At 46.2% G+C, this 11709-nt stretch overlaps 1 protein-coding gene across 10 annotated transcripts in view; it reads right to left on the reverse strand.

The window, feature by feature from the left end:
* Positions 1–11139, reverse strand: part of ATP13A3 (ATPase 13A3) — an 88166-nt gene extending 77027 nt beyond the window's left edge. For 3 of the 10 annotated variants that reach the window (XM_084987538.1, XM_021070071.2, XM_003483301.5), the window contains exons 1-2: positions 7153–7231; positions 6325–6368 (exon numbers count right to left, since the gene is read on the reverse strand). The gene's annotated coding sequence lies outside the window, so the exon portion shown is untranslated. Of the gene's footprint in view, positions 1–1669; positions 1772–6324; positions 6369–7152; positions 7236–7376; positions 7470–7572; positions 7645–11075 lie in introns of those variants that run through there. The other 7 variants (XM_084987532.1, XM_084987531.1, XM_021070069.2 and 4 more) reach the window with 7 other exon arrangements.
* Between the last annotated feature and the right edge of the window lie 570 nt (positions 11140–11709).

The raw sequence follows: 11709 nt of genomic DNA on the forward strand, positions 1-11709 counted from the left end.
AATCACAACTCTTATTATGCACTACAATAACTGGTAACTGCCACAACTTTTAAAGGAACATGGAGAAAGGTCATTCACTATGGGCTACACCAGAGATGAGAAAGGATTTGGGAGAAAAAACACATTAAGATGCTTCTGAACCTGACAAAATTTAAGTTTTTCTTTTATTTATTTATTTATTTATTTTGGCCACCCCACAACATATGGAGTAACCCGGCCAGGAATCAATCAGATCAGAGCCTTAGCTGCAACCTACACCAGATCCTTTAACCCAATGTGCCGGACCAGGGATCAAACCCAGGTCTTGGCACTGCAGAGATGCCGTAGATCCCCTTATGCCACAGCAGGAACTCCAAGTTTTTCTATTCTTCTCACCATAAACTGAACAGAGGAGTTCCTGTTGTGGCGGAGCAGAAATGAATCCAATCGGTATCCACAAGGATGCAGGTTCGAACCCTGGCCTCTCTCAGTGGGTCGGGGATCTGGTGTTGCCGTGAGCTGTGGTGTAGGTCACAGAAGAGGCTTGGATCCCTGCTTTGCTGTGGCGTCGGGGATCTGGTGTTGCCGTGAGCTGTGGTGTAGGTCACAGAAGAGGCTTGGATCCCTGCATTGCTGTGGCTGTGGCGTAGGTCAGCATCTGTAGCTCCAATTCGACCCCTAATCGGGAAACTTCCATATGCTGCAAGTGTGGCCCTAAAAAGCAAAACAATAACAAAAACAAAAACAAGCAGAAAATCATGGATTAGCTCAAAATTATTCACCAACTCTAAGACAGTGCTGATCACTATAAAAAGTATATTTTCATATCAAAAGCTCCCATGAAATAAAAATCTATTTTAACTAACAATTTGCTAGATTAGCCTTTCAAATAATTAGGTGCTACTTAGGCTACCTGCCTATAGTACTTTACATTTTTTCTTAGTAAATGGATTTATATTATTATCATCAGCATGTAAGTAAGAACTCCAACTCTGGTGGTTGGGAAAATAATAAGGAAAAAAGGTTTTAAACGGAAACATTAGGCAACCATGGACAAAAAGAAATTATAAATGATCCAAGAAAACTGATGACTTAAGAAACTAAAGCATAATTTAGAGACTGATGAAAAATCTTTGGTCTCTGAGGAACCAGTGACTCACATTTAAAGAAATCAATCCAAAGGCCACAGAAGTAAAATGAAATTTTAAGTCTTCTTTTTAAAGAAAAGATGTAGGCACATTTCACTAATCAGAATTTCTAAGTGAAAATAGGGAATATAAAATCCTATTAAATAAACATAATGAAACATATTTTTAAATTCTGTAATGCAGCCAGAAAAAGCAACAACAGGTAACAGTAACATGGGGGGGGGGGGAACCACACTCAGAGACAAAAAGAGAAAGATAAAAATATACATCAACTGTACATGAGATACAGGAATTTAACATCTTGAGCTTTTTAGGATGTTGCTACCAAAGATGCTAAATCATGGTATTTTTGCTATGAAAAGCCTAAATTTAACAGTATGTCATTAATGCCTGCTGCTCCACTTAAAAAAAGCAATCCTTAACCACACCCCTCACGCTTTCTCATGACACACATATATACACACAAGTGCGACTTGTTTTGAACATGTTAAATGCTCAAAATGAACAAACAATGTTAAGTTAGCATTTACCCAGCCTCTTACCGTCACAGTTCTCTAAGGTAGGCTCTATTACCTCCACTCGGCAAATGAAGAAACTAAAAAAGCTTAAGTAACCTGACCCAGACCACAGAGCTATTAAATGACGAGGCTGGAATTCACAATCACTTGTATGTGGCTCTGAGGTCACATTTTAACCAATACACCATGCCTTCTCCCAGGGCATGACTGTTAAGTCAATTATGCAAGGCTCTCCGTGTGGTAAAAAAATATCAAGTATAACCCTAGGGATACTGCAGATTTTCATAAATAGCTAATTTCTTTCTCCATTATTCACACCATGGAATCACATCATATTTGGATTGAATGATGTCAATCCAACTATATGCGCTGGAAAAGAAAAACGAGGGGGAAAACATTCTACTTTTTTTAAAGAATAGTTACATGCACACATCTAATCTTCATCTAGACTGGACTGCAGCTTCTTGGGGGTTTTTTTTTTTGTTTTTTGGTTTTTTTTTCAGGGCCACACCTGCAGCATATGGAAGTTCCCAGGCTAGGGGTTGAATTGGAGCTGCAGCTGCCTACACCACTACGAGGGATTTGAGCCGGCATCCGAGACCCAGACCACAACTCACAGCAACACCAGATCCTTAACTCACTGAGCGAGGCCAGAGATCAAACCTGCATCCTCATGCATGGTAGTCAGATTAGTTTCCACTGAGCCACAACAGAACTCCAGGAAAATACTCTAAATCATGGTGGCAGGACACATGCCCTTACATCCTTGTCCCAGAGTGAGAAGGCAATGGAGACTAAATCTGCTGTTCCTCAGTCGACTTAAAGCCCCATTCACCCTTCAAATCTCACATAACCGATTATGATTCCCGCTCAGCAAAAAAGTAACCTGTTCTAGGGAGTTCTTGCTGTAGCGCAGTGGGTTAACAATCTGGCTTGTCTCTGTGAAGGCACTGGCTCGATCCCCAGCCTGGCAGAGTGGGTTAAGAATCCGGTTGCTGCAGCTGTGGCGTAGGCCACAAATGTGGCTCAGATTCGATCCCTGGCCTGGGGAACTTTCATATGCCGAGAGTGCAGTTGAAAAGGGGGAAAAAAATAACCTATGCTAACAGCTGAAGGAAAAACCAGCTCTGAGAATTGAAGAACAATATGTCAGCTAACCAGTTTTCGAACTAGTGCCTTCCTAAGCAACTTTTTCACACGTAATTTCAACTACACAGGATTTTCACCTTAAATGAGAATTTAGGCCCAAAGCCTCTACATAAAAGGGGATTTCGCTTTACTCAGCTCAGAAAGAATTAGGAACCAAAACACTTGTCTTTTATCAAAGTTAAGTTACTAACATATTTTTCATCTTACTTCATGAATAGGAAAAAGAGAGCAATAGGTATGCTGCTAGACACACATGGGAGCTATTCCATGACTAACTTTAAAAATAAACTAAAAATGTACTCAGTCAAGTGATCAAAAGCAATCCTTAAAAATTGGTTCTCAATAGAAAACACACACACACAAAACAGACTGAGGATTTATGATATGTCAGTACTAAAATACAAAGCAAGATAAGGGTGAAAAGAAGACCCAACTAAGGGAAGACTTCTTTGCCACCACACTGTCACTTACTTCTCAGACGGCAGTTTCTAGTCCAAACAACCTACAACCACTTGGAATTCCTATTTTCCAATCTCATACCTCTTTATTTCAATATTCAGTTCACAAATTCCTTTGTGAAAAAAACAAGATAAACTAAATAAAATAGGAGTCAATTAAACTAGCTTGCCATCACTGAAGTAGAACTTTCACCGCCACCACCCAACAACAGATATAAATATTTCTATTAAAAATTTCTGAGAGGGAGTTGCTGTTATGGTGCTGCAGAAACAAATCCGACTAGGAACCATGAGGTTGCGGGTCTGATCCCTGACCTCGCTCAGTGGGTTAAGGATCTGGCATTGCCGTGAGCTGTGGTGCACCTCGCAGATATGGAGTGGATCTGGCGTTACTGTGGCTGTGGCATATGCTGGTAGCTGTAGCTCTGACTGGACCCCTAGCCTGGGAACTTCCATATGCTTCAGGCGCAGCCCTAAAAAGCAAAAAAAAAAATTTTCTGATCAAGATTATACAGACATCAGCAAGTTCCACATCACATGATGAGGAAATTCTACTTTACAGTTAATTCACTTTTCTTGGAAATTTTATTTCTTACCTAACTAGCATCTGAGTGACAAGAGATTATACAGAAGCAAGATTCACAATGAATGAGAGAGTCAACAAGAGGGAAATTTTGATCCAGAGACTAATTACAATTCACTTCATTCATCCCATCTCACAAAAATCAGACTTCAAACACAGGGTCCTTCTTCCTGCAGTCTTAGCTCATCCTAGTATCAGTGGCCTTTCTCGATAGAAGAGGTAAAAGATGCATTTTCCCCTGTAACTTCAAAAGAATGCGCATCTGGGGAGGTCCATTTTCCTAAGTCTACATGGCTCTTCCCTTAGGGAGACACCTTGTGGTACATTAAGTCCTTTTTTAATTTAGGAAGGCTCAAAGTTTGCTCTTTGAGTTAATGTTTTACCATCTCAGACCTACCAAAGGCCTCAACAGGAGGCTTTGGGTTTAAGATGTTATGAGGTCTGGTGTTGGGATAGTTTTCTCTGGAGAGTTCTTCTACGGAAACTTCAGTGAGCTCCATTCTCAACTTTCCTCAGCCTTGGACATTTAATTATTTGAACAGCTCTCCCCTTTCCTCATCCCACTTTTCTCCCTTCTTACTGAGGACCAAAAACCCATTTTCAACTCACTATTAACACAGTGGCTATTTTTCCCAATTACCATTTATTCATGACATTTCACATTATCGCTACATTTAATCTTACTAATACAAAAATTTTTTTTGGTCTTTTTTTTAGGGCTGCTTCCCTCGGCATATGGATGTTCCCAGGCTAGGGGTCGAATCGGAGCTACAGCTACCGGCCTACACCACAGCCACAGCAACGCCAGATCTGAGCTGCGTCTGTGACCTACACCCCCCAGCTCATGACAACACCAGATCCTTAACCCACTGAGCAAGGCCAGGGAAGGAACCCGCAACCTCATGGTTCCTAGTCAGATTCGTTAACCACTGCCCCACGTCGGCAACTCCTAGGGCCCAATTCTGATCCTCTGTTATTTCTCTACTCTCAAAATATGAAGATCAACAAAATTCAAGTAAGACTCTAAGGATAACTTCCGTGCTTTTGCAGGTTACCTGGACTAAGGGGATTAATTAGAACACAGTTTTGATGACTACAGATTTACTCTCTCTACCCGGCCAAATGGCTTCATTTCACACAAACTACGTTCCAAAACCAAAGACTAAATCCCATCAGCTAACTCTTAGATCCAGATTTAACCAGATGGGCTATATAGCACATTCAGAATACATTCCATCTCTGGAACAAAGCCTCTGGTGGTAGATGTCAGACACTCGATTATCTTCTTTTAGCATACCACTGTGAATCGTTTTAAGAATGCTGTCTTTAGGAATTCCCATTGTGGCTCAGGGGTAAGGAACCCAACTAGTATCCGTGAGGATCCAGGTTTGATCCCTGGCCTCATTCAGTGGGTCCAGGATCCAGGATCTGGCATTGCTGTGAGCTGTGGGACAGGTCACAGAAAACTCATCAGAGAATAAGTAGCGTTTAGACATTCTCGTACTTGAGTTTTGCTTTTACTACGAAACCATTTTCCTATCTACACAGGAATTTATCCTATTTATCTCAAATCAGTTGTAAATTAGAATTTTAATAACCAGAGCTACCCCAAATAAAGCTTCCTTGTTGGCCTGGACAAAGAACCAGGCTCTCTTACTACATAATTTGAACCCAGAATCAAAGTGAAGCCTGTCAACTTTATTTTCAAAATAAAGTGCTACTTAATATTTGTATTTACTTATAATTGCACTTCTTATAAATTAAAGCAACCAATGTCATCATTATTCCTACCCAATTCCCTGACCTCAAACAGGCTTTGTTGTTCTGATAATGTTCAAAAATCTCACTTAGCTGTTTCAGCCTCACCTGATCTAATGGTGGGTAATACCAAAAACAAGGATAGTAGCTAAAGCAAACTTCCATAACAATTACTAATAGGCCTGCTATTTCAAGCAACTTCCAGGAACTGATTTGCCTTTAAAAAGGGTCACCAGAATGGGATGACCATATACCTTTATTTTGGCAACTATAACCTATTAGGCCAAGCAACAATCCTCCTAAGAGCAAAATACAACACATATTCCAGTGAAACAAAATTAACACATGTGACTTGGTAAAGAGGATGAATTCAAACCAAGGGCAGAGAGCACTTTTAACTAAGTAACTGCCCTTCAAAAGACAATCTCCAATCAGAATACCTTCAATTTAGCAACAAAGCCTTCAGAACAGTGTTCATTCTGCAATGATCTTTAACCTTCCAGCATTTGTTAGATTTCTTAAAAATTCTAACTTCCTGACTCATAGAGCTAAAATAGTCATTACATACACAAATGTTCTACTCATTTAGTTTGGGATCATGTGTAGGAAACACAGGTTTCTGTTTCTAGGTTTACCACTCCATACCCATTCGTTTTGTACTAATATAACCGCTAAATATAGCTCTAAAACACTGATGATTAAAAGTAGTTAATTATGTGAGTGATTCATACCTCCTATGTCCAGACACCAAGATCCAAGGATGTTTCTGTCAGATCTATGGGAAGAGGTAATGATAAACACCTGTCACAAAATCTTTCCAAATGGAGAAGCTCTGAATTACTGTCAACCCCCAATTAGATTCCCTCAGCACCACTCCCCCCACCCCAAAGAGATCACACATCCACCAGAACCGCACTGTGCACATGGTGTGGGGAGAAGGAAAGGGTATAAAGAGAGTGGCCATGAAGTAATGGAAGACAGGGCCTTGGGTTTTTCTAGTTCTATCACAGAGTCAAAGTGAGAGGCCTTAGATAAGTCATAAGTCACTTTTCCTCTCTGGGCCTCACTTAGCTTAATGCGGTAATTGGCAAGGAGCTCTACTACTCCGTGGCTAAGGACGAATTCAAGATTCCTCAGTCAGCACTCGTACAAACCCATCCAAGCTCCCTTCTAATACCTTACCTTCGACCTCACCATCTCCTGAACTTTCTAAAAGGGCTGGACGACCGTCCCACTCCCAAATCCCAACACACACTCGCCTTCTTCCCAAGTGGCGTGACCCAACCAGGCCTTCACACCCACAACGTGGAGCCCTCCTTCTCGCCTCACCTGTCCCAGACAGACATTCCGCAGTCTTAGCGCTCCCCTCCGCACACACGCCTTCCAGGAGAAGTGATGCCCAATTCCGGCCCGAGGAGGCCGACCGAGAGCTCACCTGGTACCCGCCACCCCCGACAATACCATTCACCTCCTCCAACCTCCCCCATCACCTCCACCCACCGGCTACACGCTCCGTTCACCCTGCCTTCCAGCGCCCCGGGGAAGCCGGGACCACTCACCGGGCGCCGCGGCGCTGTCTCCTCGGCGGCCTCCCGGCCGGAGCAGCCAAAGGGCCGCGGGGGGCCGGGGCCAGGGCCCGCCGCTGTCGCCGCCGCCGCCTCGCCTCAGCCCAGCCCCATCGCCCTCGGCCAGCGCCGGCGGCCGCGGGTCGCTCGAGCTCGAGGCGCCGCCGCCGCCGCGCGCTGCGGCTCGGGGTTAGGGGAGGGAGGCGCCGCGGCGGGGCCCGGGCCGAGCCGGGGCGCAGGGGCGTCCGCGCTCTCTTCCTCGGCGCGCGCGCGGCTGCGGCGTGCAGCCGGAGCAGGGCGAGAACAAGGGCGGGCGGCAAGGGAAGGCAGGCAGGGGAGGGGGGCGGTCTGCACTCCCAAACGGCCTCTCGCCGCCAGCGACGTAGCGAACCCCCCTCCCCTCCGCTGTGGCGCCTGGATCGCTCTGCCGGGAGAGCCCGCAGGCGGGCGGGGGAGCGCTCACGGGGAGCTCGGGACTCCCGCGCCGGATGTGAGGTCACGTGATTGCCTCATCCAACGCCGAGGGCGGAGGGGCGCAAAGGGGACGTCAGGAGGGGCGGGACCGGTGGGTGGGCGGGACCGGTGGGTGGGCGGGCCGAGATTCGGGCCACGCCCACCACCTCCCCTTTAGCTCCCTCACCCCCAGGCGGGAGGAGAAAAGAAAGGGGGAGGGAGGGCACTACAGGGGGGCTCGAGGTTGGGGTGCGGGGTGTTACTAAGCGAGAACGGCATTTTTTTTGGCGGTAGGAGGTGGAATTTACCAACCTGGCCGTGCAAATACCAGCTCACAGTCCAAGTCCGCATTTTATGAAGAGGGAAACTAAGTCCCTGCGAGGGGCCTAACCTAACTTGCCCAGAGTCAAGGTCACGGAGGAACCTTGTACGAAAATGCTAGAGAGGAAGCCAGATTGTGGCTCCCAATCCAGGTCCCTTTCATTCCTTAGTAGTCCCCTCCCCAATCCAAAAAAAAAAAAAAAAAAAAAAAAACAAGCAAAAAGCTGTAATTCTCTTTTAACCACCGGCTCCGCGCGCCAGGCCTCGGGCGGAGGACTAGTAAGTGTACCCAAGAGAAAGTTCCCACGCTTCCATTCCACCGCTTCTAGCGGTAAGGAGTTCCTTCCGACAGCGCTGGATGTAAATTAAATACTTCCCTCCGCAGAAGATTTATCTCTGAGCAGGGCCCCGGCCGGATGTACAAATCGCGAGTCTGGTTTTCGCGGAGACCCTTCGATGACGCGCCCGCCATCTTTTGGCGCTGAGACTCCCTTGCCCGTGACCTTGGAGCAGGGCCATTTTTTTGTCGTTCACCTTACGGCTAACAGAATTCCTAGCTGCTCAAGCGTAAGAAAGGAGGAGACCACGACCTCTGGTGCACTGCACTTGGGCACGCTTCGCCAGGGGCAGGGAGCATTCAGGCTCTGGTTCATAGCATTTAAAGACACTTCTTGGGGTGAATGGGGGGAGCTACCACCTTTGGTACGCGACACTTGGTGACACCTCATTTGGAGCAGCACACATCCCAAGTCAAGTCACCAATGTCACCTTATAGAGAGCCTGGAACACGCTGCTCCTGGCCCCCGAGGTTGTTTGGAGCTGGACGGTTTCCGAGCACTTCCTCGCACCCTTTGGCTTGGACCACGCACTGGACTGAGATGGATCTACAGCTCTCTCTTCCCCACCCCTGGGCTCAGTCTCACGGTTTGATTCCACCCTGACGGTGTTCAAATGATTAAATGAGATAAGGAGTGTGGAAGTGTTGGGCAAACTCTAAGAAGCTCCCTCGGAGGCCTTGGGCCCTTAAAGCCTCCTTTCCCACCTCTCCAGATTCTTTGGCTCCTGACTCTTTTCCCTCAGCCTTTCCCAAACATAAGTCCCCAAAACAAAACTATCCTGCCCACCCTCCGCTCTAAATGTCCTCTCCAGTTGGCTTCCAAGCCCGTCTCTCCCCCTCATACAGACCTCTTAAACAGTGGTCTCTCCAGCAGTCACCACTTCCTCATTTCTCAACACTAGGAGATTGAGCTTCCCCTTCCCCCACCCCCCAACACACACACACCCTTCCTCACCCTGCTCAGCCAGGCAGGAGTAACCCAAAACCTTCATCCTCCCAAATCCAGCAGGCATTCTACAGACTATATCTTTCTGGATCTCTCTGCTTCATTTCACACCTCAGATATCGCCCACCTTCTAGAATATCAATACTGCCTTGGTTTCCAGAAGAGTACACTTTTCCACTTCTCATGTCTCCGTAAATAAGGCCCCTGCCTCCTTGAGTGGCATCCTTAATTGTCACCAATTGTGAGTCTTGGCCTTACATGCAAGACTCCACTTGAAGCCCACAGCTCTTCTCCTTCCACTCTTAGGGATCACCTCCACCCTCACGGTTTCACTTCCCAAATCAGTACTCATCAGCCCAATCCTCTTCCACAAGTTAGACCCAAATAGCCAACTGCCTGCCAGGCAACTCTATCTAGATATCACAGGGGTACCCCAAACTCAGCTTGTCTAAAACTGAACTCATCCTCTACCTTCATAGCAGCCTCTCCCTCGGTTGTTGGCACCACAGTACCTACGGCTTATGGGATCAAATCAGAGCTGCAGCTGTGGCCTATGCCACAGCAACACTGGAACTGAGCCTCATCTGTGACCTACACTGCAGCTTGAGGCAACGCCAGCTCATTAACTTACTGAGCAAGGCCAAGGATTGAACCTGCATCCTCACAGAGACAACTTTGGGTCCTTAACCCACTAAGCCCCAAAGGGAACTTTGAGTGTGAGTCATTCTTGATTCAGCCCTTTGCTTTATCCGATCATTTAATCATCTGTATTTCACCTCCTTAAGTCTCAAATCTCTACCTCCATTCCCACTAGCAAAAGTTCTAGCCATCCTTTCCAGCCTGAACTATTACCGCAGCCTCCTAATAGTGTCTTTCAGACAAATCCATCCTCCACTCAGCCTCCAAAATGAACTATCTAGAACACATACCTATTTAAAATCCTGCAAGGGTTGGGGAAGGGGTCCCCTGGCTTCTGGCTGTTGCACGTACCACTGTGGCACTCAGCATGCATTTGTCAATGCCCTTAGAGTTTTAAAAGACCCTGAAGAGCTCCAGACTTCAAGAAGCAGCTCAAATCCCCAAGATAAAGCAACGTACAACCAAGCAAGGGAAAATTATAGGAAGAAAAAGAGCAGTAGAACACTTCCAAAAGTTTCCTGCTACGGAGGCATGGAAAGACGAGAATTTGGACACTGGTGGGAAGAGTTGCTGAGTCACTGGGAAAGACTTGAGCATGTTTATAGGCTGAGGAGAAAGATGGGCCAGAAAAGGAGAAGCCCAGGATGAAGAAAAAAAGGAGTGGAGCAAGTCTTGAGAAGAAGGCTTACTGGTTCCTGGCATACAATGATTCCAGGCCCAAACTGCGGTTCCTGCTGAGCCCAACTCTTCCCTCCTATTTACTCTTTAAAACCAACCCTGGAACATAACCCCAAATAAGTAACAGTCCTCTTAGTACGCTCTCACTTCAGTTTCTACGCTTACTCTCGAGTGCCTTCCCCCCCACCATTGCCTTTCCTCCTAGTTCACTGAAAAAATACAGACCATCAAGAAGGAACACCTGCGGAGTTTCCACTGTGGCTCAGCAGGTTAAAAGCCCCACCTTCGGAGTTTCCATTGTGGCTCAGCAGGACCCTCAGTGTCCCTGAGGATGCTGTTCGCTCCCTGACCTTGATCACTGGGTTAAAGATCCAGCATTGCTGCAGCCAGGGCATAGCTCTTAGACGTTGCTTGAATCTGGCATCTGGCATTGCTGTGGCTGTGGTGCAGGCTGGCAGCTGCAGCTGTGGATTTGATCTGTAGCCCGGGAACTTCCATAGCCGCAAGTGCAGCCCTTAAAAAAATAAATAAATAAAAGAACACCTGCAACAGCCGCAAGTCTGCACATCAGGCCACGTCTGCATCCAGGGTCTCTCCCTCACTCCAGTTTCTGCAGAAGGGCGGGGAGCACCTCTTCCCAAGTGCTCTAACCTTTCGCAAGTACCGTCCTAGACCTCCTAGAGGTCACTGGTGTTGCCGGCTCCAGTGGACAGGTTTCAGTCCTTATCTCCCTAGCCCTCTCAGCAACATTTATCTCCCATTCTTGAAACACTTTTCTCTTCGTTTTGATAACTCTCTTTTGGATTTCCTCTACTCCCTCTCAAAGGCTTATATACTCCCTCCTGTCCCACCTCTGCATGGTCCCACCTCTTACTCCCCAGGACTCAATCCAAGACCTGTTTTTCTCTCTGAACAAGTTGTATTATTTGTTTTTGTTTTTTTTATTCGTCATCTGTAGTCCTTCCAAAAGTTTTGGATGGGCTTCGGGGAGTCTATAAATTCCTTCAAAGTCAATGCAAATACTTTAATTTTTTGTTGTTTTATAAAATAAAACCTTAGTGTTGTATTTCTCTCATGTTAAAACAGTGCTTTCTTTTCTCTTTTTATGAAAGTATAGTTGATTTACAGTGTTGTGTCAGTCCCTGCTGTACACCATAGTGACCGAGTTATGCATATA

Source organism: Sus scrofa, chromosome 13 (genome assembly GCF_054392235.1).
Source record: "Sus scrofa isolate SSC_HxYL_T2T_F1_AM1 chromosome 13, Sscrofa_HxYL_maternal_Yorkshire_Landrace_v2.0, whole genome shotgun sequence".
Classification (NCBI taxonomy): Eukaryota; Metazoa; Chordata; class Mammalia; order Artiodactyla; family Suidae; genus Sus; species Sus scrofa.